The 26,171-nt window shown below is 39.1% G+C and overlaps 1 protein-coding gene across 1 annotated transcript in view; it reads right to left on the bottom strand.

Annotated features, from left to right (window-relative positions):
• Positions 1-26,171, bottom strand: part of LOC126176356 (uncharacterized) — a 120,225-nt gene that overhangs the window by 60,258 nt on the left and 33,796 nt on the right. The window lies entirely within an intron of this gene.

The following is a 26,171-nucleotide window of genomic DNA, read 5'->3' as shown; positions in this document are numbered from 1 at the left end:
ACACATGTGTATGGTGACAATAATACTAACCGTATTGAGTGGTTATTGCCAGTATTGAGAATATGTTCCTTGAGTACGTCCAGTTCAGTTGTGCAGTATGATCTCCGAAGAAATTAACATTGTAACTGCGACAGGTTAAACGGTGTCAGCGATTTCAGCCAGAGGTCAAATTTTATAGTCATAAGTCTGTTGTTTGCATATAGTCTTCCGGAATAAAGTGAAACATATTTTAATTTGGTAAATATGATATTCATAACTGAAAACCTTTTATGTTGGGTGCTATGCAGTTTGAATATAATGCAAAAATACTTCTCCTTAGTTCACCTTAATCTGCATCAACGATTATACTGTGCTCTCTTCAGTGTGTAACGGATCGTCTATTACGACTGTCAGTACATAGTTTTAATCCTCGTACAAACTCTTCAGGCAGGAGAATGAACTGTACAATGTTGCTGAGCGGCCGGAAGCAATCACGAGTAGAAGCTTTATTTTGTACCAATTTGTTGTGAAAGTATTACAGGAGAATTTATAACGACGACGTGTAGTATCCAGGTGCGATGAGGAAAATATAGAATCTGGCTTGGGCTGTGTGTGTAGTGACAGGAGGGGATAATACTCTGGTAGCCATCAAATGTCGGAACGCCACTGCTGCTAAACAAGAAATATAAAATTAATTATGTACCTTCAACAATATATTCCTCATTGGCTGACGTAAATTATTTTATAGTGAGCCAGACCAAGATTCTATATTGTTTGGTATTGAATTTAATTTGAATTGAAACATTCATGAAAATGAAGGAAAATACAGTTCATTGCATGTAATATTGATTTGAATTTGTGTTACAGCAGTTCTTTTGGTCAAGTTTTATAGTTAGGAGATACTGAAGTGAAAATATTTCATTGTGATTTCTGAACTGAAATGTAAGATGTTGAACAGATTTATTTTAATGTGGAAAAATGATACGAGAAGAAAAAGCTGTTTATTCTTTAGAAATGGTAAAAAATCAGGGAGAACTGTAACTTGCAGGTTTTTTTGCTGGGAAGTGCTTACGTATTTGATGTTTATTGCTGAATAGTTTAAGTTCAGTGTGGGGAAAAAAATTACAGTGCTGTTTGACGGCTGGAGCGACACTAGCGCTCCACGCGGTGAGAAAGCAGATAGTCACATGAATCCTGAGGATAATGTTTGTTTCAAACATTTTTTTCTTACGTAACGAAATAGTAATTGTATTTTTGCGTTCTATTCATTAATAAAGTATCAAAAGACAAGAATTATCGTGAAATAAATGTAAAAACAGGGGGATTTCTCTGATTCAGGGACATAAGCTAAAACTTATTTGTGAAGGAATATTTTAGAATTTGTGTATAAGTGCAGCTTACTTCACTGAAAGCAAGAGAAGAGAATATAAACATATATTTCATGCATCAGATGCGTATAATGTTGTTATCTTTTCTTATTTTTATAGGCACTTTCATTGACATGTAAAAATTCTTTATTGAGTCTAATGATTCGTTCATTCGTACACCTCACTCAGCTTTCTAGTATACGAATATTTTTAAAAATGTTATGACTTTTGCTTCACGATGAAGTGTGTTGAAGACTCTCGCCGTTTGAGGCTCAGATATAGCAACAATGATGAAATCGTTTCTTTTGTGTTGGGAAACAATTTTATTGCTTTTGACGTTTTAGTATCACGTCTGCGTCGCTTTCCCTTCAGCTGCAGGAGTGGTAGCTTATTTGGTACGCTACTTCCATACAAATTTCCTACTTTCCACATCGCTGATTTGGCTGGAAGTGTAGCGAACAAAACTTCGCGTTGTTGGGTAGATTACGACGTTTTCCTGTAAAAGGTTAGTTTTCTGGTGCTTACTGGCATTTTTTTTTGTTCTTAGAGGAAAACGACGTTCTTAAGCAAATATCCGTACGTTGCAAGATATTCGTAAATAAACTGTCCTGTAATGTACTATTTCGTACCTCCCATGGTCCTTAGGAAACAAAAGAAAGACAAATGTGGTGTCATTTTCTAGTTGTTGTCGATTTTTATCACACGAAATACGCTCCCTCTTGTGGAAACTCTTGTAAAAATGATACTACGTACTCGCACTCATCCAATATCGTATTTAGAAGTATAACTTGGTGGTCACAAATAAGAGGAAGTGTGGTGACTGTTATGCAAGACTGCGATAATTACGATCAATGCAAAATGTTTACTTTGTGGAAACGTTAGAATTTCTGAGAGATTTGGAACTTTGATTTCCCTTACAGGGAAGCATTTTAACTACAACACAGTCAGATAATTGATCAATCTAATAAACCTCGAATGATCTCATTGGGTATATAATATTCTTTGATCTCACAGGATCAAGTGTGACGAAGAACACAGATTGTAGAAGAACACTACTTAATCATGTCACGATAGGCAGAACGCCACACAGGCAACTACAAGCACCTCCCGATAGACGAAGCGCCACAGGTGGTATACGGGGTGGCCCAAGAGGAATGGTCAATGTTCAGGGGTACGAAATAAACTATCATCCGAAGAAAAAATGACCAATAAATATGGGCTCTAATATGCATACCTTCTATAAGCACTTGTTCAGTAGAAGGAATGTGTTTCACAGTGGCGAAGATGAACAAGTGTTCATAAATCTTAAGGTGTGCACTTTGAATTCCATGTTTACTGGGCAATTCTTTTTGCTTTGGTCCGTACTACTACCTCTTAAAATATGGAAAGCAATGGCCTTGGAACAGAAGAAATTTGTTTCATAGAGTCTAAGATGAAAAAGCGCTCATAGTTCTTAAGGAATACAGTGTAGACTCGTGGTTACTTGATTTATATATTTATTTTATTTATTTTTTGCTTCGAATCATCGTTCCTGTCTTATGCCTGAATATTAGCAATTCCTCCTGGGAACGCCATACAAGAATAAAGGTCTACAACGGCGACATTCAGTTGCCAGTTTGAAAACTGCCATTAAAAGTTGTCCAAAAGCTTTAAACGTGAAGACTGGAAACCAGTAACAAGTAAGTTCGCGCTTTTATAACGCTGTAAATGGGCCACACCCGACGTTTGTTCGATCGATAAAGTATAAATCATTAATGCAGCTTAATATATCCCAGTAATATGTCTTTTACGTGCCATTCAGCTCAAATTCATGAGTGAAAACGCCAGAATCAGTATTAAGTATTACAGTTCTCCGCTAAAGTAAAAACAGCTCAGCGAATTTTTGCAATGGAATATAATTCATGGATTCTACAGCTTAGCTTAATACAACCAGACTGACGGAACATTGGTGGGTAGAACACCGTTGTCTAGTTCGGAATGGATCTAGTCTACGGTGAGTACGACCATATCTTCTAAAAGGTTTCCAAACCTACAAGTATTTCTTCCCATGAGGAGCTTAAGAGAACTGATTAACTGTAGCACACACAGATCAAACACTTCTTATGCTAAGAAATATCCAAAACAATGTGAATAATGCATAGATGTAAGAATGTGTGTGGAAACAAATTGGGTGCTTTCGAAATTCTGCTGTCAGCTGCGAAAAAAAAAGAAGATTCAGATTTAGATTAAGCCAGCCGTTTACAATACATAATTCACAAAAATTTACGTAAACTTGCTACAGGGTATAGTTTACTCACAGATAACATCGCCCTTCATGACGAGACTAAGTTATCTTCTAGGAGTGGCTTTGTTTTTGTCAATTAGCGTTTCAAGTTGGCATCCACAAACAATGGACTACGAAAGGAGTAACAACAAAGAACAAACATGCAGTTATTTCCAATGAGTGTTTTGAACCCTTCACAAAAGAGTTTGTTTCCCAAGAAGATGCTTCTTCAGTTCCGCTGATTCCGTGTTGTCACAAATAATTGTGTCTGATACCGCGTTCTCTCCTGTCGGAACTACAACAGGTACAGATCTAACTTTAAGGATAAGTTGGAACGATGATCGAGGAGCTTGTTCCAAAACAGCCAGCTAGTTGAAGAACTTTGTTTAAAACAGCCAGCGACTGTAAGAATGTAGAAGCCTTTGTCATGACGATGTATATAGATTTATAGTAATGGTAATAGTAATAATAATAATAATAATAATAATAATAAACCCCGTGGAGGCCCGGGAAAAGAATAGGCCTCCGGTATGTTCTGCCAGTCATAAAAGGCGACGAAAAGAACAAACCACTAATAGGGCTAACCCCCCTTTTAGTGTGATTACTTGGTTCAGGACAGAACTAAAGAAGCCTCGGACAAGTGCCGTCATGGTCGGGGACGACGCTTGAACCCTATGCCCGCCCACAATGGTAACGACACTGCTAGCCAACTGGAAAATGATTTAAATCCAAATAGAGGTGTTTTGCAGGATATGCTTCCTGCAACCACCCTAGAAGGAAAACAAAGACAGAGGATGAGATGGTCAGATGAAGTTAATCGACACCTCATGTTCTGTTATTACCAAGCAACAAACCTAGGAACCAACACAACTGGATACAGATCACAAGTATACACAACATTTATTACCAGATACCCGGAATTAAAATTTTTAACAGAACAACGACTAGCTGATCAGATCCGTGTGATAATAAAAAATAACAGGATACCCCAGTCAGAATTAGAAAACATCAAACAACAAGTACAACAAATACTGGAACAAAATAATGTGCAATCAGTAGAAGAAGAAAATACAGTAATGGACTCAAACATCCCAGAGCAAACAAACAAAGACCAACACGTATCAATTAAACAATCAGAGGAAAATGAAATCTTAAGACAGCCACCAGAACAAGCACAAATAGAACATGAAGTGACACACATGTTAGATATAGAAGATAAATTTCAGCTGACATATATAGAATACAAAGACACAAATACAGACATTAGACCATTCTTGCATAGACCGCCAAATAACCCACAAGTCGAAACAACAATAAAGACTATCAACACAATCATACACAACAAAATAAATGAAAACACAACTATGGAAGAGTTACAACTACTGGTTTATATAGGAGCACTCACTACACTAAATATACACACTAGGCAGAGATCAGAACAAACCAACACACATAAGAAACCCACAAAACCAGCATGGCAACACAGGCTACAGATCAGAATAGAAAAACTGAGAAAAGACATCGGACAGCTAACACAATTTATAAGAAATGAAATATCAGACAAAAAACGAAAAAGGTTAGGTAAAATCTCACAACAAGAAGCAATAGAGCAATTAGATGAAAAAAAGCAGAAATTGCAAGCATTGGCCAAACGACTTAGAAGATACAAAAAAAGTGAAAATAGAAGGAAACAAAACCAAACATTCAACACAAACCAAAAGAGATTTTACCAGACAATAGATAACACACACATTAAAATAGACAATCCACCAAACATAACAGACATGGAACACTTCTGGAGCAACATATGGTCAAACCCGGTACAACATAACAGGCATGCACGGTGGATACAAGCAGAAACAGACACATACAAGATGATACCACAAATGCCTGAAGTGATAATTTTGCAACATGAAGTCACCCGAGCAATTAATTCTACACACAATTGGAAAGCCCCTGGAAATGATAAAATAGCAAATTACTGGCTAAAGAAGTTCACCTCAACGCATTCACATCTAACTAAATTATTTAACAGTTACATTGCAGACCCATACACAGTCCCTGATACGCTTACACAAGGAATAACTTATCTGAAACCTAAAGATCAAGCAGACACAGCAAACCCAGCTAAATATCGCCCCATAACATGCCTACCAACAATATACAAAATATTAACTTCAGTCATCACACAGAAATTAATGACACATACATCACAGAACAAAATTATAAATGAAGAACAAAAAGGCTGCTGCAAAGGAGCACGAGGATGTAAAGAGCAACTGATAATAGATACAGAGGTGACATATCAAGCTAAAACTAAACAAAGGTCCCTACACTATGCATACATTGATTACCAAAAAGCCTTTGATAGTGTACCCCACTCATGGTTACTACAGATATTGGAAATATACAAAGTAGATCCTAAATTGATACAGTTTCTAAACATAGTAATGAAAAACTGGAAAACCACACTTAATATCCAAACAAATTCAGATAACATCACATCACACCCAATACAGATTAAGCGTGGAATATACCAAGGAGACTCATTAAGTCCTTTCTGGTTCTGTCTTGCTCTGAACCCACTATCCAACATGCTAAATAATACAAATTATGGATACAATATTATTGGAACATACCCACACAAAATCACACATTTGCTATACATGGATGATCTAAAACTACTGGCAGCAACAAATCAACAACTCAACCAATTACTAAAGATAACAGAAGTATTCAGCAATGATATAAATATGGCTTTTGGAACAGACAAATGTAAGAAAAATAGCATAGTCAAGGGAAAACACACTAAACAAGAAGATTACATATTGGATAACCACAGCGACTGCATAGAAGCGATGGAAAAAACAGATACCTATAAATATCTAGGATACAGACAAAAAATAGGAATAGATAATACAAATATTAAAGAAGAACTAAAAGAAAAATATAGACAAAGACTAACAAAAATACTGAAAACAGAATTGACAGCAAGAAACAAGACAAAAGCTATAAATACTTATGCTATACCAGTATTGACCTACTCATTTGGAGTAGTGAAATGGAGTGACACAGACCTAGAAGCACTCAATACACTTACACGATCACAATGACACAAATATAGAATACATCACATACATTCAGCAACAGAAAGATTCACATTAAGCAGAAAGGAAGGTGGAAGGGGATTTATAGATATAAAAAACCTACATTATGGACAGGTAGACAATTTAAGAAAATTCTTTCTAGAACGAGCAGAAACTAGCAAAATACACAAAGCAATCACTCATATAAATACATCAGCTACACCAATGCAATTTCATAACCACTTCTACAACCCTTTAGATCACATAACATCAACAGATACAAAGAAAGTAAATTGGAAAAAGAAAACACTACATGGCAAGCACCCATATCATCTAACACAGCCACACATAGATCAAGACGCATCCAACACATGGCTAAGAAAAGGCAATATATACAGTGAGACGGAAGGATTCATGTTGGCAATACAGGATCAAACAATAAACACCAGATATTACAGCAAGCATATTATTAAAGATCCCAATACCACAACAGATAAATGCAGACTTTGCAAACAACAAATAGAAACAGTAGATCACATCACAAGCGGATGTACAATACTAGCAAATACAGAATACCCCAGAAGACATGACAATGTAGCAAAAATAATACATCAACAACTTGCCATAAAACATAAACTAATAAAACAACACGTTCCCACATACAAGTACACACCACAAAATGTACTGGAGAATGATGAATACAAATTATACTGGAACAGAACGATTATAACAGATAAAACAACACCACATAACAAACCTGACATCATACTCACCAATAAAAAGAAGAAATTAACACAACTAATTGAAATATCCATACCCAACACAACAAATATACAGAAGAAAACAGGAGAAAAAATTGAAAAATACATCCAACTGGCTGAGGAAGTCAAGGACATGTGGCATCAGGATAAAGTCAACATTATACCAATTATATTATCAACTACAGGAGTCATACCTCACAATATCCACCATTACATCAATGCAATACAGCTACATCCAAACATATATATACAACTACAAAAATCTGTAATTATTGATACATGTTCAATGACCCGAAAGTTCCTAAATGCAATATAACATATACCATACAGTTACAAGGAAGTCACGCTTGACCGAGGGCCGCGTCACGTTCCATTTTTAACCAGACTTAAGTCTGAGGAAAAAAAAGATAATAATAATAAATTATTCGTGAACACCAAGATAAAAATATGTTTAAAAAGTTAATAGTTGTATGTCGATACTGGGGGAAAGTTGGCAATTGGCTATTACAATTTGTGCTTCCAGTATGAGACAGTTCTCATAATTAGTCGAATATTGTATGAACATTTATTCATCAGGAAGTGATGATCATATTCAGATTGCACTAGAAGAAAAACAAGCATCGATACATTAATAGAACTTCTTGTAATAACTGAAAAAAGTTGACAAGAGATAGAAACTTAAATCTGAGTACTGAAACGAATGACTGAGTCAAACCTGAGACAGATAAAGCTTGTCGTTACACGCAGTTACAAAATTACAATTTTTACGTCGATCCACTGCCAAAGCTACGCATTTCTTAATGATTTTCTTGACGCAAATGGGAATGTAAATGAATCTACAACTAATTAATATCACTGAAGTACAAGAAAAAACTGCAAAATTCCTGTGGGGAGCCGTTTTGTCTACATGTATTGTAACAGTTTTACGATATACAAAGCTCAAGTCTGTGGTTGTTCTCTGCTGCGATATTTGAGAAAGAAAATTAAAAAAAAAGTAATAAACATTGTAAATGTCAAATATTATTCCTTTTGATTTGAACTATATCTACAACAGCAACAGAAATACATCATTTTAGACATCTCAGCATGACACATATGATTTTCACAGCGAAGTGCTGGAGACACATTACTGGAGTTTTCTTACTAATTGGAATGAGTTCTTTCCTTAGAGTATGTTACGGAGTAAGGGTGTGACTGTGTGTCTAGTTTTAAATAGGACGAAAGTTTATATAATGTGAAATTGTCAATAACTGTTATTTTACCACTAGCAATCGCCGTGGCAAAGTCTAATGAAGAATTTTGTTGCTGAAAGTTAACGTTACAGTGCAACTGAAAGCTCTTTTTAAATCTAAACCAAGATTATGAAAATATTTCACAGTTGAGATGGGAAAATATTCAAACTTTTTTTTCACAAATGTGACGACTGAAGTGATTAATCGCTGTTCCTAAGTGACTTCTTTTTCCGCTGTTCACAGCTGGAGAAAAGGTCTCAAAATGTACAGCGCCCGACTGGGACGCTGGCGTCACACAAAGCCGTTAGTCCGGACGGCTCTGCGGCGCGTTGGCTATCTAGTGAGCCCGTGCTTGTTCGTGTGTAAACACGGTGCTTTATGTCTTCCGTCCTGAGCAAACTCACTGCTCTGTGCTCAGCCCTCCCACGACTTACGCCATATCTCGCCCATTCGTCCCCGCTTTCAGTTCAACTAGTTCTCTCTAACTCATTTCACGCACTTAAGCGTGGCGCGATCGCAAATTCTACAACGTTGTGTTTTCTGGCGCTGGAAAGATTTATGTATACCGTTCGTGAACATTACAGTACGACCACGTAAAGAACAGGCATAAATACATAAAATTTATCGCAATAAACTGAATGACAGGTTCAGACGTGGAATTAAAATTCAGGACGAAAGAAAAACAGTGATAAGATTCGCGAATAATGTCACTATCTTCAGTGAAAGTGAGCATATCTACCGGACATAGTGACAGAACACTCAGTCTAATGAACACAGAATGTTGACAAAGTAAATGAAAGATAGACGGAAGTAATGAGAAGTAGCGGAAATGAAATTAGAGAGAAATCATGAAACTGGGGACCTCGAAGTAGACGAATTGAAGGAATTCTGCTGCCATGGAAGGAAAATAATGTAGATGATGGGCGAAGCAAGCAGAACATAGAAAGCAGGTGGTTGTATTGCTTCTTACTCTTTCTTTCAACCCGCGCGGAATGACCGCGACGTTTGAGGCGTCATGGCACGGACTGTGTGGCCCTACCCACCGGAGGTTCGAGTCCTCCCTCGGGCATCGGCTTGTGTGCTGTTTTTAGCCTAAGTTAGTTTAAGTAGTGTGTAAGTCTAGGGTCCGATGACCTAAGCAGTTTGGTCCCTAAGGGATTCACACACACATTTTATTTCTTTTAACCTGCCCCTGTTGATATTTAATAGTGATTTCACCTAAGGACGAATCCAAATTAGTGCTATAGCTAAGTATTATATTGAGAGCACTAAACAACACAGACACTGGGATATATTTTTATTAAGCCTAGATGCAAAATGAGTGTTCGACAGCCAAACGGAATGGACAATTAATTATCATAATTGTCCTGAAATTAATGTTTTGTTACTTTATTTTATTTTACTTTAATCGAAGAATATTGTAAAACCAACTCTGATGCACGTAAATTCAAGTTAACTTAGAGTGATATTGCATTACTGCCACAAAAAAAGTTTCAGAGAAACAAAAAAATTCTTTCATCAATTTGTAATAGGGGCTTAAATTTATGGTTCCAGCGTTATTATTAAACGGAACATCCTAATCATTTCAATTACATCACAGAGTGACGTATACTGTTGTCGACAGCCTATATACCATTTGGTGTGAACCGTACTGAACAACAATTGTATTCGGTACTAAAAGTATCAAGACCAAACAACGGCGACAAAATGCCATTTCATTTCAGGCCAGAAAAACATACATTTACATACATTTAACACACACTAACAGTACCTAAAAGTTACCAGTTTGTTAAAGCTTTAATATTTCATTTACCAAACTGAATTACACAATAGTAATTGCTACTGTTACCAAACTGTTTGAAATACATGTATTTCATCGGAAACATGTGGTTGGCAGTTCATTTAAGGGCCAGGTAGGGAACCTCATATAGGTAGGCCCTAACATGATTCAGTGTTGCAACTGATTTTCAGAACTTCAATTAATTATTATGTCACAGGGATTAATATTCACTGGCCCTTTATTTCACAAAGCTAATCAGCTCACAGTACCGTTGGCCGCAATTATATGTGACGGGCAGTCTTAAGTTTTCTACGGCAGTGAGGTGTATTTATAGATTTTGCGACTGGCTCACATACAGAGTTGGCGAACTCAACAAGGTTTTATTGTGGCAACATATTTACAACCATTGCGCATCTAAGGAGCTTAAATTTTGAGCTGTTCCACCACAAAAGAACTTCAGCACGCGTGGGAGCATCATATACGTCCGCTCACTTCAATTGATCCCACCTGACTTCTTATCGGCACCCTGCCTGGTCGTCGCGCCTTGCCAACTTCCTTCAGGTATGTGCTTTCACTGTCTGCCCGTTGAATTTTATAACGCAAGTTTGACCTGTCTAACAAGGCACAGTATATTCATAATTAAATTTTTGTTGGCAAGAAATTTTACAATATGAAATACTTGAAAATAATTATAATAATTTTGTTTCTTTTTTTCTTTCAAGTCATCAGTCTGCTGACTGGTTTGACGCGGCCCGTCACGGATTCCTCTACAGTGCCAACTTTTTCATCTCAAAGTAGCAGTTCCAACCTAAGTCATCAATTATGTGTTGGATGTATTCCAATCTCTGGCTTCCTCTCACTGTTTACCCTTTACAGTTCCCTCTAGCTACCATGGCCGTCGAAGACATAACCTGTTACTCTGTCCCCTCTTCTTGTAGTGTTATCCCTGCATTCCTTTCTTCGCCGATACCGCAGTGACCCTCCTCATTCCTCACCTTATCAGTCCACCTAACTTTCAACATTCTTCTGCACCACCACATCTCAAATGCTTCCCATGTTTCACTACCATACAATGCTGTTCTCCAACCGTACACCCCCCCCCCCCCCCACACACACACACACACACCCCCACACACTCACAGAAATAGCTTCCTCAAATTGAGACCTACCTTTGATACTAGTAGGATTATCTTGCCCAGGAATGCCCTTTCTGTTCATACTTACCTGCTTTTTAGTTCTCCTTGCTCCGTCAATCATGGGTTATTTTGCTGGCTAGGTAGCAGAATTTCTTAATTTCACTACTTCGCTATCACCAATTCTGGTTTTAAGTTTCTCACAGTTCTCATTTCTGCTACTTTCGCCTTCTTTCGATATACTCTCAATCCATATTCTATACTCATTCGATCGTTCATCCCATTCAAAAGATACTGCAATTTTCTTCACATTCACTGAGGATAGCAATGTCATCGGCGAATCTTATCATTGATATCCTTTCATCTTGAACATTAATCCTACCCTTTGATCAGCCGGCCGGTGTGGCCGTGCGGTTCTAGGCGCTTCAGTCTGGAACCGCGTGACCGCTACGGTCGCAGGTTCGAATCATGCCTCGGGCATGGATGTGTGTGATGTCCTTAGGTTAGTTGGGTTTAAGTAGTTCTAAGGTCTAGGGGACTGATGACCACAGATGTTAAGTCCCATAATGCTCAGAGCCATTTTTTCTACCCTTCGACCTTTCTCTCACTTCCCTCATTGCTTCTTCGACGTATAGATTGAGCAGTAGAGGCGAAAGACTACGTTCCCGTCTTACATTCTTTTTATTCCGAACACTTCGTTCTTCGTCTTCCAGTCTTATTGTTCGCTCTTGTTTCTTGTACATACTGCATATTATCCGAATTTTCCTATGGATTACCCATGTATTTCTCTGAATTTCGTACATCGTGCACCAGTTTACTCTGTCGAACGGTTTTCCTAGGTCGACATATCCTATGAACGTGTCTTGATTGTTCTTCAGTCTTTCATCCATTATCAACCGCATAACAGAACAGCCTCCCTTGCGACTTTACCTTCCCTAAAGCTAAACTGGTCGTCAATTAATAGTTCCTCAATTTTCTTTTGAAATCTTCTGTATGCCATTATTGTAAGCATTAGCTGCTAAGTTGACTGTGCGATAATTCTCGCACTTATCTGCTCTTGGTATCTCGGCAATTGTGTGGCGGACATTTTTCCGAAGGTCCGATGGTATGTCACCAGTCTCATACACTCTATATACCAACGTGAACGGTCGTTTGCTGCCGTTCCTCCCAAATGATTTTAGAAATTCCGTTGTACTGTTATCTATCCCTTCTGCCTTACTTTATCTTAAATCGGCCAAAGCTCTTTTAAATTCTAATTCTAATACTAAATCCCCTATCTCTTCCTTGTCAGTTCTTACTTATTCTTCTATCACGTTATCAGACAAGTCCTCCCCTTCATAGAGGCCTTCATTGTACTCTTTCCACTTATCCGCTCTGTCCTCTGAGTTTAACAGAGGAATTTCTATTGCACTCTTAATGTTACCGTCTTTGCTTATAATTTCACCGAAGGTTGTTTTGACTTTTTTATATACTGAGTCAGTCTTTCCGACAATCAATTCTTTTTAGATTTCGTCTCATTTTTCATGCAGCCATATTCGCCTTAGCTTCTCTGCACTGTTTATCTCATTCCTAAGTGACTTGCATTTCTGTATCGCGGAATTTCCCTGAGTGTTTTTGTACTTCCTTCTTTCGGCGATCAACTGAAGTAATTCTTCTGTTACCCATAGTTTCTTCGCAGTTACTTTCCTCATACCTCTGTCTGACTGCCCAACCTGTGTGATTCCCCATTTTAGAGACCTCCATTCCTTTTCAACTGAGCTGCCTACTGAGTTAATTATTATCGCAGTGTCTATAGCCTCACACACCTTCAAGCGCTACTCTTCATTTCTTAGTACTTCTGTATCCCACTTCCTTGCGCAATGATTCTTCCAGACTAGTCTTAAACTTCAGCCTTCCCTTCATAATTATTAAATTGTGATGTGAGTCTGTATTTGCTCCTGCGTACGCCTTACAATCCAATGTCTGATTTCGGGATCTCTGCCTGACCACGCTGTAATCTAGCTGGAATTTTCCAGTACCTCCCAGCTTTTTCCAAGCATACCTCTTCCTCCTCTTGTGTTTCTCGAAGAGAGTCTTCGCTACAACTACCTGAAATTTATTGTATAACTGGCACATTTTATTTTTAAAAAATGAAACGATTATTTTCTACGAAGAAAGTGTATAGTTTTGTATTTGTTACATGGGTGCAAAAACGGATAGGTAAACAGAAAGAAGAGAGACGGTTGAAGAACTATCAGGGAGAGATGGGTGAGCTTTTTTTTACCCATCGTGCTCTTATCTTCTGCCTGTGAGAATAAGCCTTTCCTCTGCCAGCAGCTAATGTTATCACAGTGTTATTTTTGCAATGTCATTTTGTTAATGTAGAATAAGAAAGAAATAGCTATTACCGAATAGGCGTCTTTCGCTAACATACACTACTGGCCATTAAAATTGCTACACCACGAAGATGACGCGCTACAGACGCGAAATTTAACCGACAGGAAGAAGATGCTGTGATATGCAAATGATTAGCTTCTCAGAGCATTCACACAAGGCTGGCGCCGGTGTCGACACCTACAACGTGCTGTCATGAGGAACGTTTCCAACCGATTTCTCATACACAAACAGCAGTTGACCGGTGTTGCCTGGTGAAACGTTGCTGTGATGCCTCGTGTAAGGCGGAGAAATGCGTACCATCACGTTTCCGAGTTTGATAAAGGTCGGAGTGTTGCCTGTCGCGATTGCGGTTTATCGTATCGCGACATTGCTGCTCGCGTTGGTCGAGATCGAATGACTGTTAGCAGAATATGGAATCGGTGGGTTCAGGAGGGTAACACGGAACGCCGTGCTGGATCCCAACGGCCTCGTATCACTAGCAATCGAGATGACAGGCATCTTATCCGCATGGCTGTAACGTATCGTGCAGCCACGTCTCGATCCCTGAGTCAACAGATGGGGACGTTGCAAGACAACAACCATCTGCACGAACAGTTCGACGACGTTGCAGCAGCATGGACTATCAGCTCGGAGACCATGGCTGCGGTTACCCTTGACGCTGCATCACAGACAGCGGGATAATGCACGACCGCATGTTGCAGGTCCTGTACGGGCCTTTCTGGATACAGAAAATGTTCAACTGCTGCCCTGGCAAGCGCATTCTCCAGATCTCTCACTTATTGAAAACGTCTGGTCAATGGTGGCTGAGCAACTGGCTCGTCACAATACGCCAGTCACTACTCTTGATTAACTGTGGTGTGTGTGTGTGTTGGGGTTTATGGGCGCTCAACATCGAGGTCATCAGCGCCCGATTAACTGTGGTATCGTGTTGAAACTGCATGGGCAGCTGTACCTGTACACGCCATCCAAGCTCTGCTTGACTCAATGCCCAGGCGTATCAAGGCCGTTATTACGGCCAGAGGTGGTTATTCTGGGTACTGATTTCTCAGGATCTATGCTACCAAATTCCGTGAAAATGTAATCACATGTCAGTTCTAGTATAACATATTTGTCCAATGAATACCCGTTTATCATCTGCATTTCTTCTTGGTGTTGCAATTTTAATGGCCAGTAGTGTAGTTTATGTAGATCACATGGATGCCGCCCACACAATTCACTCAAGTTCATCGGTTTAGTTTTTGCCGCTAATTCGCTACGATTTTGCAGGAACTCAAAGTTTGATGCGCAAGTGTTGAAGCAAATATCCAATTTGATCTAAGGCTTTCGATTTTACCGATTTCTACCGAGTATCGATGCGAGATTTTATCAGCTAGGTTCTTTCAAAGTATTTGCTGCCATAATAAATGAAATGGGAAATATCTCATGCATCACAAAATTTCGTCTCACTGCAATTACCATTCAGGAAAAGCCTTGAAAAAAAAACACAAAAAAAACAAACAAAAACACGGTTCTTGATAAACGTGGAGCTGCGTTTGGTATCAAATACGACAGAGATATTTACAGCGGAGTTAGTTGACGGGAAAGGTGGCTTCATGTTCCAAATTAAAGAGCTGATGAAGAACATCGGCACTACTTCCCACTTGGATATTTTTAAGGTTTTTTTTCGGTATGGTGTGACATGCTTAGTCAGACATCGAGATACCATGAGGATATTTATAACTGACTGCAACATCTTCTGCAGCAAATTAAAGATGATAAAGAGCACATGGTGAAGTTCTGACATGAATCTGGAGAACGCGACGTTTGCTGCTCAAAACATTTATGAATTGAAAACGTTAGCCATTTGAAGATGGGTATGAATGTCCAAAATTGGTTATGGTTCTGCAATAAAAGCATTTTAATAGTATTTTTGGATGTTTGCGGTATTCGCCAACAATAATAACCTACTTATGGTTGAGGATGATTGAAAATAAACAGTTAAACCTTATCATAGAGCAAGACTCTATTGCTAAACTTCACTCAGTGGCATGAGCAATGGATTTGCTTCTATTAGAGCAAGTGTTTTTCTTTTATTTGCAAGAAATATTTCATGCAATATCAATAATTTATGTAGAGCAAATAAAATCAGTTATTTATTACATCACAGTAAAACCAAAGTACAGTTTTCATTTTGCGTCTTCAGATTTCTGACATGTTCGATTCGGCCGGCCACGAATTCATTTTCGTCACCAATATCTTCATCTCTGTATCACTTGCACCGTACGCCCCTCAATTATTTGTTTGGTATACTCCAGTCCTACAGTTTTCACCCTCTACGGCTCCCTTTAGTACTTCTGTTGTTATTCCCCGACGTCATACACATGTCCTGTCATTCTATTCCTTCTTCCCAGTGTTTTCTGTAAATATCGTTCTTCGCCGGTTTTGCGGATGAACCCTTCATTCCTTATCAGTACACCTAATTCTCAACATTTTTCTATAGCAGAACATCTGAAGCGCTTCTTAGGAACTACCTTAAACGATAGCATATATATTTTGTAATTATTTACTACAATGATAAATTTGATTTGTTGTGTGCAATGTAGTTTACATGAGAAATATTTCTCATTAATGCCTCATTTTGATTAAAGCAGATTATATATTACATGAAGATGTCGCATCTTCGGCAAATCCGCTAGAAGCGTGTGATCGCCTCTTTACAGCTCTAATGCTCAAATATTTTATTAGCCGTGGCGACAGAAAGCCCTCTGCAACACTGCGGCTGTTTCTAACTCAAACGCTGACCACTGTAATAAACAAATATTTTCAAGCTCAGACTTTTTTTTCGAAAAGCTTTCCCAAGTTTCTTTCTTAAGAAGAATGTATCCCAAGAACTATCATTTCTTTGAATCTACGAGAGTTATCCAAGAGGAAGTTCCCAAAAATTGTTCAAATGTGTGTGAAATCTTATGGGACTTAACTGCTAAGGTCATCAGTCCCTAAGCTTACACACTACTTAACCTAAATTATCCTAAGGACAAACACACACATCCATGCCCGAGGGAGGACTCGAACCTCCGCCAGGACCAGCCGCACAGTCCATGACTGCAGCGCCTTAGACCGCTCGGTTAAGGAAGTTCCCCACATCATCATTTGGGAGGGGAGGAGGGGAGAGCATTAAATACGAAAGGCGAGCGTGTGTGTATGAGAGGTGCAGGACGTGAATATGCTACAGTTGGCACTCTTCGGTTCCTCACTGTATCGACTCAAAACGGCTGCTTTGCTTTCTTGACGATCGACGGTCTAAATTCCACCTTCTGCTGAGAGTCATTATCAAACAGGTAGTACTGATCGCCTGATCAGTGATGGAGCCAAAGGAGGCAGCTCTTTAGAAAAACATTGACAACAAGGATTTCGGGTTATATGTTGTTGACATATTGTGGTTTGACGAGATTACGGTTCGTCTCACCACGTGTTTTCTGCAGATGCTACGCTGATGAGGAGAACACAGCAAGCGCCATAACCCAATTTCCCAGAAACTTTGGCCGGCCGAAGTGGCCGGGCGGTTAAAGGCGCTGCAGTCTGGAACCGCAAGACCGCTACGGTCGCAGGTTCGAATCCTGCCTCGGGCATGGATGTTTGTGATGTCCTTAGGTTAGTTAGGTTTAACTAGTTCTAAGTTCTAGGGGACTAATGACCTCAGCAGTTGAGTCCCATAGTGCTCAGAGCAATTTTTGAACCAGAAACTTTGCTCAATGGAATCAGACTAAGCGAAGATGTGTCTCGGCTGATCCGCAGATATTCGACCGTTTCTGAGAAAACGACGGTCAAAGTTTTCGAGGTACCTTATGTGTCTTTTATCGAGAGAACAGCCCAACTCAAGCGCTAGCACAGTGGCTAGTGTCGCGGCTTTATACATTTGCATTCCGTGCTCGAAACCCGATTATTGTTTTTATTTTTTTTCTTACTATACGAATGTTTTCCAACGTATATTGAAATGGCGTTGTCCTTATTCGTCTACTAATCCTATGTCTGGCGAATGAATTAAAAAAAGGAATAACACGTGAATGGAAAAATTATTTGAAATTGTTTTCGGTGAAGTTGCTGTGACGTATCTTAATTCATAATCAACTGCAAGCGCCAGTTTAGGGGAAAGTGGTTCGTTATGCGTGGATTGCCACAAAATTATTGCTAACGCGTGAAATCTTCAGCAATGTTAACGACGTTTCTTTCCCGAGTCAGATTCAAAGGAAGAAATGTCCCTGTGCAAACCTGCCTTCGGCTAGTACTCGTGGTGTTCGGAACTTTTATGTTTTGAATGTTTCTGGCATCGGTATCATTCAAGGGAATGCACAAAATCTTCCTAAAGAATAAACGAAAGAATGAAATATAAGAATTAAAAACTGACATAAGAATATGAGAATTTAAAAACATTATAAACTCTGAAAATACCATACCATTTATATCATATAATAAATGTATGACACGTATTGTGAAAGCCAGTTATAATTTTACAATATATAACGCCCTTGCATCCCCTAACTTGATAAAAAACATTCATGTCGTAACCATCTAAGGGCATGGGTAGAGATGTGAAAAAAATGCAATAAATGAAAACAATAATCAGATTTCGAAAACGGGACCCAAAAATGGGAGGCTGTGCCACCTTTTGGGCTGAGCTTACGGCCGGCTAAGAGGCATCTATATCACGTTGAAAACTTTGATGGTTGATTTCTCAGAAACGATCGAGTATCTACGAATAAACCGAGACACGTGTTCGCTTCACTCCTCTTCCACTGTGCGAAGTTTCCGGGAAATGGCGTATGGCACCTGTCGTGTTATCGTCGTGAGTGTCGAAGGATCTCCTTACCTTATTCACTTCTGTCTTTGTTTTTACAAGTGGATAGGTGCTGTGGTGAACATTTTCACCCACTGGACCCTACGTGGAAATTTCCAGAGACGCGGGAATACAAAAGTTTATTGTAGGGTTCGCTGAGTATTGTGACAATCCTGTTCTACTCCATCGTAGCTGCAGGCAATCGTAGAAACACCTCTCCGCTGCGATCAACACGCCCCAGGCCTATGGGAAGTCCGTGGTTCACTACGCGGCGTAATTGCACCACTGCAGGCGAAAGAATTGTTAATTGGCGAACCCGGATTAACTCTCTCCTCTAGCGCATGATTTTTGGTAAGGGGAACCAACCGCGTCGGTTCACGAGACAAGGATAAAAAGGCTCACCTCGTCACTATTCACCACCTCTGTGTAGAAGTTCAGTTACCTCTTACAATTTCTACGGTTCGACCGCTACTTTGAAAAAAATGTAAAGCTAATCTTCTCCGTTTAAACTCCAACTGGATCTCTGAGAAGCTCTCGGTAACCTCAGCGATGAAAGAGTCTCAGTATAACGCAATTTTATCAAATAAACACATGATTGGAGACCGTGGCTGTTTTACGAAATAAACTGTTGATGTACAGCAACCAGCCACAAACTGGTTTTAGCTTACTTTATTCAAGAAGTACCGGTACCGCTTTCTAATTTTTGCAATTCATCATCAGACGCTTTTTATATGATTTCTTCAAAGCAAATTATACGTTGGTTTCCCGTAAGTTGGCCAAGGATAAACAATAATTCACAATTCATTGTGTAGCCAAACTGGTTGCGCTACAAATTTGTGTACGTGAAATACCCATCTGGGACATTTGTTTTTGCAATTTTCTAGCAATGAAATACATTCTCAAGGATGTTTGCATTTTCACGGTCACATACATTGGTTTGCATTGTAAAACACTTCCGTTTGGTTACAAAATGAATTTTCAATGTGCATTACGCGTCTGATTTACAACACACGAAAACAAATACTGAGTTTGGGGGGTAACTGCATTAATTATGTAGATCTTAGCATAGACATCAACCGGCCGGAGTGGCCGAGCGGTTGTAGGGCTACAGTCTGGAGCCGCGCGTCCGCTACGGTCGCAGGTTCGAATCCTGCCTCGGGCATGGATGTGTTTGATGTCCTTAGGTTAGTTAGGTTTACGTAGTTCTAAGTTCTAGGGGACTGATGACCGCAGATGTTAAGTCCCATAGTGTTCAGAGCCATTTGAACCATAGACATCAGTGACCGTTATTCACACTTTCAAGTTTTATAGGAAATCTGCCACCATAGGTATGGTGATACCGGCCAAATCTCAACAGCCACCGATCCATAAATATGCTGCCTTTCATTTAGTGATACATCGCCTAATATCCATCCCTATGTGTGAAGACATCTTCCAAATGAAATTAAAAGCAGCCAAACAAATACCAGCAAACAATGGCTACCCTCCTACCTTAGTGGACTCAATAACGTACACAAAGCAGAAACGACAGGTGTAATCTCTTCTTCACCCCGTCCATGACCCACCACCTCAAGAACGCAATAAATGGTGCACAGTACCATACTTAGGAAAAGTCTCATTGTAGGTATCCAGGAAGCTTAAATCCAGGAACGTAAAAGCATCATTTTATATGCACAACACCGTTTTTGCCTATTGGTAAAACAGCACTAGAGCTTTGGAAAAGAGTGGAATATGTGAAATTACTTTTAAGTGTGACAAATTCTAAACAGGTCAGTCTGGCACCGCTTGAAGAAACAGCACGTAAGTTGGAAACTTAGAAAAGGAGACTGTTCTTTTGCAGACGACCTCCCTAAAGGAGGCCAAAGCTACAAGGTGAAACATGAAGTATTACATTACATCCACGAAGGAAGGAAGCTGAACTATCTTGAAATAATGGAAATTAATAAACACATGTCCATCAGCCCAAGCTTAGCATTGAATGACCAGACACTGTTCCCTTACCACTTCTAACTGCAGATACTACTCATAATCCACTCCAGGCCGTGCCGTAAATTACTCCTCTTACTGACAAGCTCCATTTTCTTTATTTCTCTCGTTGTGTTAAATTTTTACTTTGTGTAATCACAGCTGCCTCACTCACCTGCTTATATATTATCTGTTCGTAATTTAGGATCTGTTAAAGACAAGATTACTTTGTTGTGCCACATATTTGGAATGCGTCACGAAAGTTTGTTGTTCAATAATGTTCTTCTATGGACAAATGTTGTATTCTGTAAATAGTTCATTACTTAACGAGTCACACATTTTATCTTAGTTAAATACTCTTACATCGCATTTACATTAAAATAATCCCGTTTGTTTTATTCCTTATTGTAACATCAAAATTTTTCTGCTCTGGAAATGGAGATACTCTGCACATGCACTAGTTTAAAATCTTTGCTCCTAAAAAATTTCACTGCACCGCGTACTTACCTTAGTACTTGATGATGCCTTAGCAGCCGAAAACCGATTCGCGTAACAAATGATCAATGTTGTAGAATATTACAGTAGTGTTGTGCGCCTTTCATTCACAATGTATAAAATATCTCACCAAGAACCGACGGTACAGTCAATCAATGCTATTAGATTTACATAATTGTATTCTTTGCACCACATAAAATGACCTACGCTAGTCATGTGCGCAAGTGATGCGGAGCTCTTGGTCTAAGTACAGCGACTTCATTAAAAGATTATGGGTTAGAGTGTAAGTGTTACCGTATAGAGTATTATTGCATAATATTGTGGAGCTCGTGTTAAAGTTTCTCGAAGTTTACATGAGACCATACACACCTACTCACGAAAAAATTGACGTGTATTCTGGAATTCAGAGCTTATGTATGCTAAAGTGCTCATTGTTCATACCACCTAGTATTTAGTTTAAGTAAGCAGAAAGTACATCGGGTATCAGATATGATATGGTACCAAATGACGATATCTTTTACGTAATATCTTCTTAATACATGAATGTAATTTCTGTACGTAAGTGACGCGGTTGTCGATTTTTATGTTTACTACAGTACTCAAGATTTTGTCCAAGTAGACACAACAATAAATACAGCATGGTAGGCAGAAGTGTGACCGTAAAGATTGACGTTCCCATGACAATGGTTAAGTATCAATGTCAATATCTCACACATAATAGCATCTTGGACCGTGAATGAAAAATCTACGAGGTGCATTCAAGTTCTAAGGCCTCCGATTTTTTTCTAATTAACTACTCACTCGAAATCGATGAAACTGGCGTTGCTTCTCGACGTAATCGCCCTGCAGACGTACACATTTTTCACAACGCTGACGCCATGATTCCATGGAGTGGCGAACGCTTCTTTAGGAGTCTGTTTTGACCATTGGAAAATCGCTGAGGCAATAGCAGCACAGCTGGTGAATGTGCGGCCACGGAGAGTGTCTTTCATTGTTGGAAAAAGCCAAAAGTCACTAGGAGCCAGGTCAGGTGAGTAGGGAGCATGAGAAATCACTTCAAAGTTGTTATCACGAAGAAACTGTTGTGTAACGTTAGCTCGATGTGCGGGTGCGTTGTCTTGGTGAAACAGCACACGCGCAGCCCTTCCCGGACGTTTTTGTTGCAGTGCAGGAAGGAATTTGTTCTTCAAAACATTTTCGTAGGATGCACCTGTTACCGTAGTGCCCTTTGGAACGCAATGGGTAAGGATTATGCCCTCGCTGTCCCAGAACATGGACACCATCATTTTTTTCAGCACTGGCGGTTACCCGAAATTTTTTTGGTGGCGGTGAATCTGTGTGCTTCCATTGTGCTGACTGGCGCTTTGTTTCTGGATTGAAAAATGGCATCCACGTCTCATCCATTGTCACAACCGACGAAAAGAAAGTCCCATTCATGCTGTCGTTGCGCGTCAACATTGCTTGGCAACATGCCACACGGGAAGCCATGTGGTCGTCCGTCAGCATTCTTGGCACCCACCTGGATGACACTTTTCGCATTTTCATGTCGTCATGCAGGATTGTGTGCACAGAACCCACAGAAATGCCAACTCTGGAGGCGATCTGTTCAACAGTCATTCAGCAATCCCCCAAAACAATTCTCTCCACTTTCTCGATCATTTTGTCAGACCGGCTTGTGCGAGCCCGAGGTTGTTTTGGTTTGTTGTCACACGATGTTCTGCCTTCATTAAACTGTCGCACCCACAAACGCACTTTCGACACATCCATAACTCCATCACCACATGTCTCTTTCAACTGTTGATGAATTTCAATTGTTTTCACACCACGCAAATTCAGAAAACGAATGATTGCACGCTGTTCAAGTAAGGAAAACGTCGCCATTTTAAGTATTTAAAACAGTTCTCATTCTCGCCGCTGACGGTAAAATTCCATCTGCCAATGGTGCTGCCATCTCTGGGACGTATTGACAATGAACGCGGCATCGTTTTAAAACAATGCGCGTGTTTCTATCTCTTTCCAGTCCAGAGAAAAAAAATCGGAGGCCTTAGAATTTGAATGCACCTCCTCGTAACTAATGCGGTGCTCCTTGACAGGATGACTGCCTAAATTGGAACGCATTTCCGAAACTTGGCCAGTATGTAATGAAATATTGACACAATATAAAAATAAATCATAAGGCAAGATTTAGGAGCAGCTCAAATGTTGCCACGATTATTGTACCTGCTGCAGTAAAAGTTTCCAGTATATTTTCATTCGGTTTTCACAGGCGCTCTTATTTTCTGGATGACTAGCAGTTTAGCATTTTGCGTATCAATAGAAATTCAGACTGATAATTGTTCTTTATCAGATCACAAGTTAAAAGAAACAGTTATACCAGATGGTATTAGCACAGCTGCCACTGTGTTTCCAAGTAAGTACTCACTCCACTTCTCCACTCTTCATTTTACAAGTACGAGTATGTTCTTGTAAGTTACCACCTTTATGGCCCAGTTTCATATGCAAGATCCTGGCCAGCTCCTCTAATGACGTCTCTTCATTCGTAGCCACCGCACCAAATTCACAAGTGGGGCGACGTGAATTCTGTAGACTTCCGCTCCTTGACTCCTCTCGAAAACTAAGACGACTAGACTTTATAGGGGATTTATGAACGTCTTTACCACTTGCTGCAGCTAAACACTTAGAGGTAAGGAAGGACGTCAGTTTTAGGGAATTTTATTGTAAATCAGCATTTACTATTTTCGTAGCAAAAACTATAAGAATATAGTTAGTGAACCATTTAAACTGTTTACCAGAAGACGGGTCTTTAGTGGCTGATTTGTGGTAGTATTTGCTGCCTTTCTTTGCTTCTCTGACATATTTTTCAACAATTTTAAGTGCGGTCAAGTATTAGGGTCTTGCAAAAATCTGTAGGGATTTTGGTTGTCGCAAAATATTTTATTTGAGGTTAACTGATACTAAAACTAATCCTTTTCATCACATCCGAAAGATGCACTAACTTATCGATTCCACTTCTAAAGAAATCTGCTTGTGTTGTTATAGGAGACTGAAAGACACGTAAATTCGAGAAGAAGCTGCATCGAATATTGTTCCTAGAAAGGAAAAATCGTAGAAATCTGAGGACCCATGAACGGTAGGATAAGAGGGATGTGAAATTAGCAATCAAGTAAATGGATAGCTGTTTCGACCTATTAACAGTGTGTGTGCATTCACTACTGTGTTACAGCAGCATTTCATACTAGTGTGTGAACTGCTTAAATGCTGGCGTTACGTCAGTCTGGATCTTCGATATATTTTTGAAAAGCGTAAGAGAGAAATAAAAATAGGCGTGCTCTGTGAAACAAAAGCTTTCCAAGTGTTTCCATTGAGTTTTGATGTTAGTATTTAACGACAATCTGGTGGGCTTTAAGTGTGTTGCCTGAGAACGCTATTTATACATCCGCTCGTCATATAATACAATCCTTAAATAATAAAATATTGCCAGTTGATATTTTTGTGACATTTCCAAGGTGTTTGGTTGTGTAGCTCATGCTAGTTTGTTAAAAGCTCAACTTTTATGGAACCGATGGATTTACGAACAGTTGGTTTGAATCATACTCAACAAACAAAGTGGAAATAATTCAGACAATGTCGGAAAGATAGAAAATTTTAGTGGCTGTGAGGAAAAAAAAAAAAAAAAAAAAAAAAAAAAAGAAAAATCACAAAGGTGGTCCCACAGGGTTCAATTTTGAGTCCACTTCTATTCATTATATGTGAATGTCCTTCACTTAAAAAGCAGAATCTGTCCTTTTTTCTTATGACACTAGTGTCATAATAATCCCATTAAAGAGAAAATAACAGAACAGAGATGAATGATATTTTCTAAAGAATAATAAAATGGTTGTGAGAAAAGGGACACACTATAAATTTTGAAAAAAAGTGCAGAATACTATATTCAGTTTTCTACAGTAAATAGGGTCATACCAACAACTGATATAGCACATGACTAGCAGTCAGTAAATAGTGTAGAATGCAGCAAATTTTTGGGTGTGCATACTGATGAAAGCTTGAATAGAAACAAGCATTTTGCTGAGCTTCTCAGAAATTAAGTTCAGCTACTTCCACTCTGCTAGTCTTGGAAACAAACAAATCAACCTCTTCACATATTTGAATATCCCACTCAGTAATGTATTATGGAATAATTTCGTGGGGTAACTCATCACACAGAAAGAAAGTATTGATTGCACAAAGCGAGCAGTAAGAATAAACTGTGGTGTTCACTTACGGGCGTCAAGCGGGTTCCTCTTCAAGGGGCTAGGCGTTTTAACTGCCCCCTCACAGTACATATATTCGCTAGTAAAATTCATCATAAATTATCCATAAAAATTTTACAAGAATGGTGATGTCGATATCAACAACACAACAGAAATATTGACCTTCATTACCTATCATTAAAGCTGTCAATGTCTCAGAGAGGAGTTCAACATACAGCAACAAAAATTTTTGATCGTTTGTCCAATAACATAAAATATCTGCCGGCTAGCTAAATAAGTTTTAAATCCAACTTAAAATCATTTCTCCTGGACAACTTCTTCTATTCCACTGACGAATTTCTGCTTAAAATGGTTAGCACTAGTCATATATACATATCCTGTAAACTGACTCTTCCCGGATCATTTCAGTAAAAGAATCGTTCAAATGATCAGTGGGATATGTAACTAACTAAATAACTAACCAGTGCAGTAATTTCTGTACTACCGGAGGTACAGCTCTGGTCTCTGAACATGTGACTTCAGTCCGCCTGCAGATTCCTATTATCTGCGTCGTCCACCATGTTGTTCCGCTACCTGACAGAACTTTTATGTTATTAGGTAAATGAACAAAACTTTTTGTTGCTGCTTGTTGAACTCCTTTCTGACTAACTGATAGCTTTAATAATGAGCAA

This window comes from Schistocerca cancellata, chromosome 3, assembly GCF_023864275.1.
Source record: "Schistocerca cancellata isolate TAMUIC-IGC-003103 chromosome 3, iqSchCanc2.1, whole genome shotgun sequence".
Lineage (NCBI taxonomy): Eukaryota > Metazoa > Arthropoda > Insecta > Orthoptera > Acrididae > Schistocerca > Schistocerca cancellata.
This window is presented reverse-complemented; position numbering and strand designations above follow the sequence as displayed.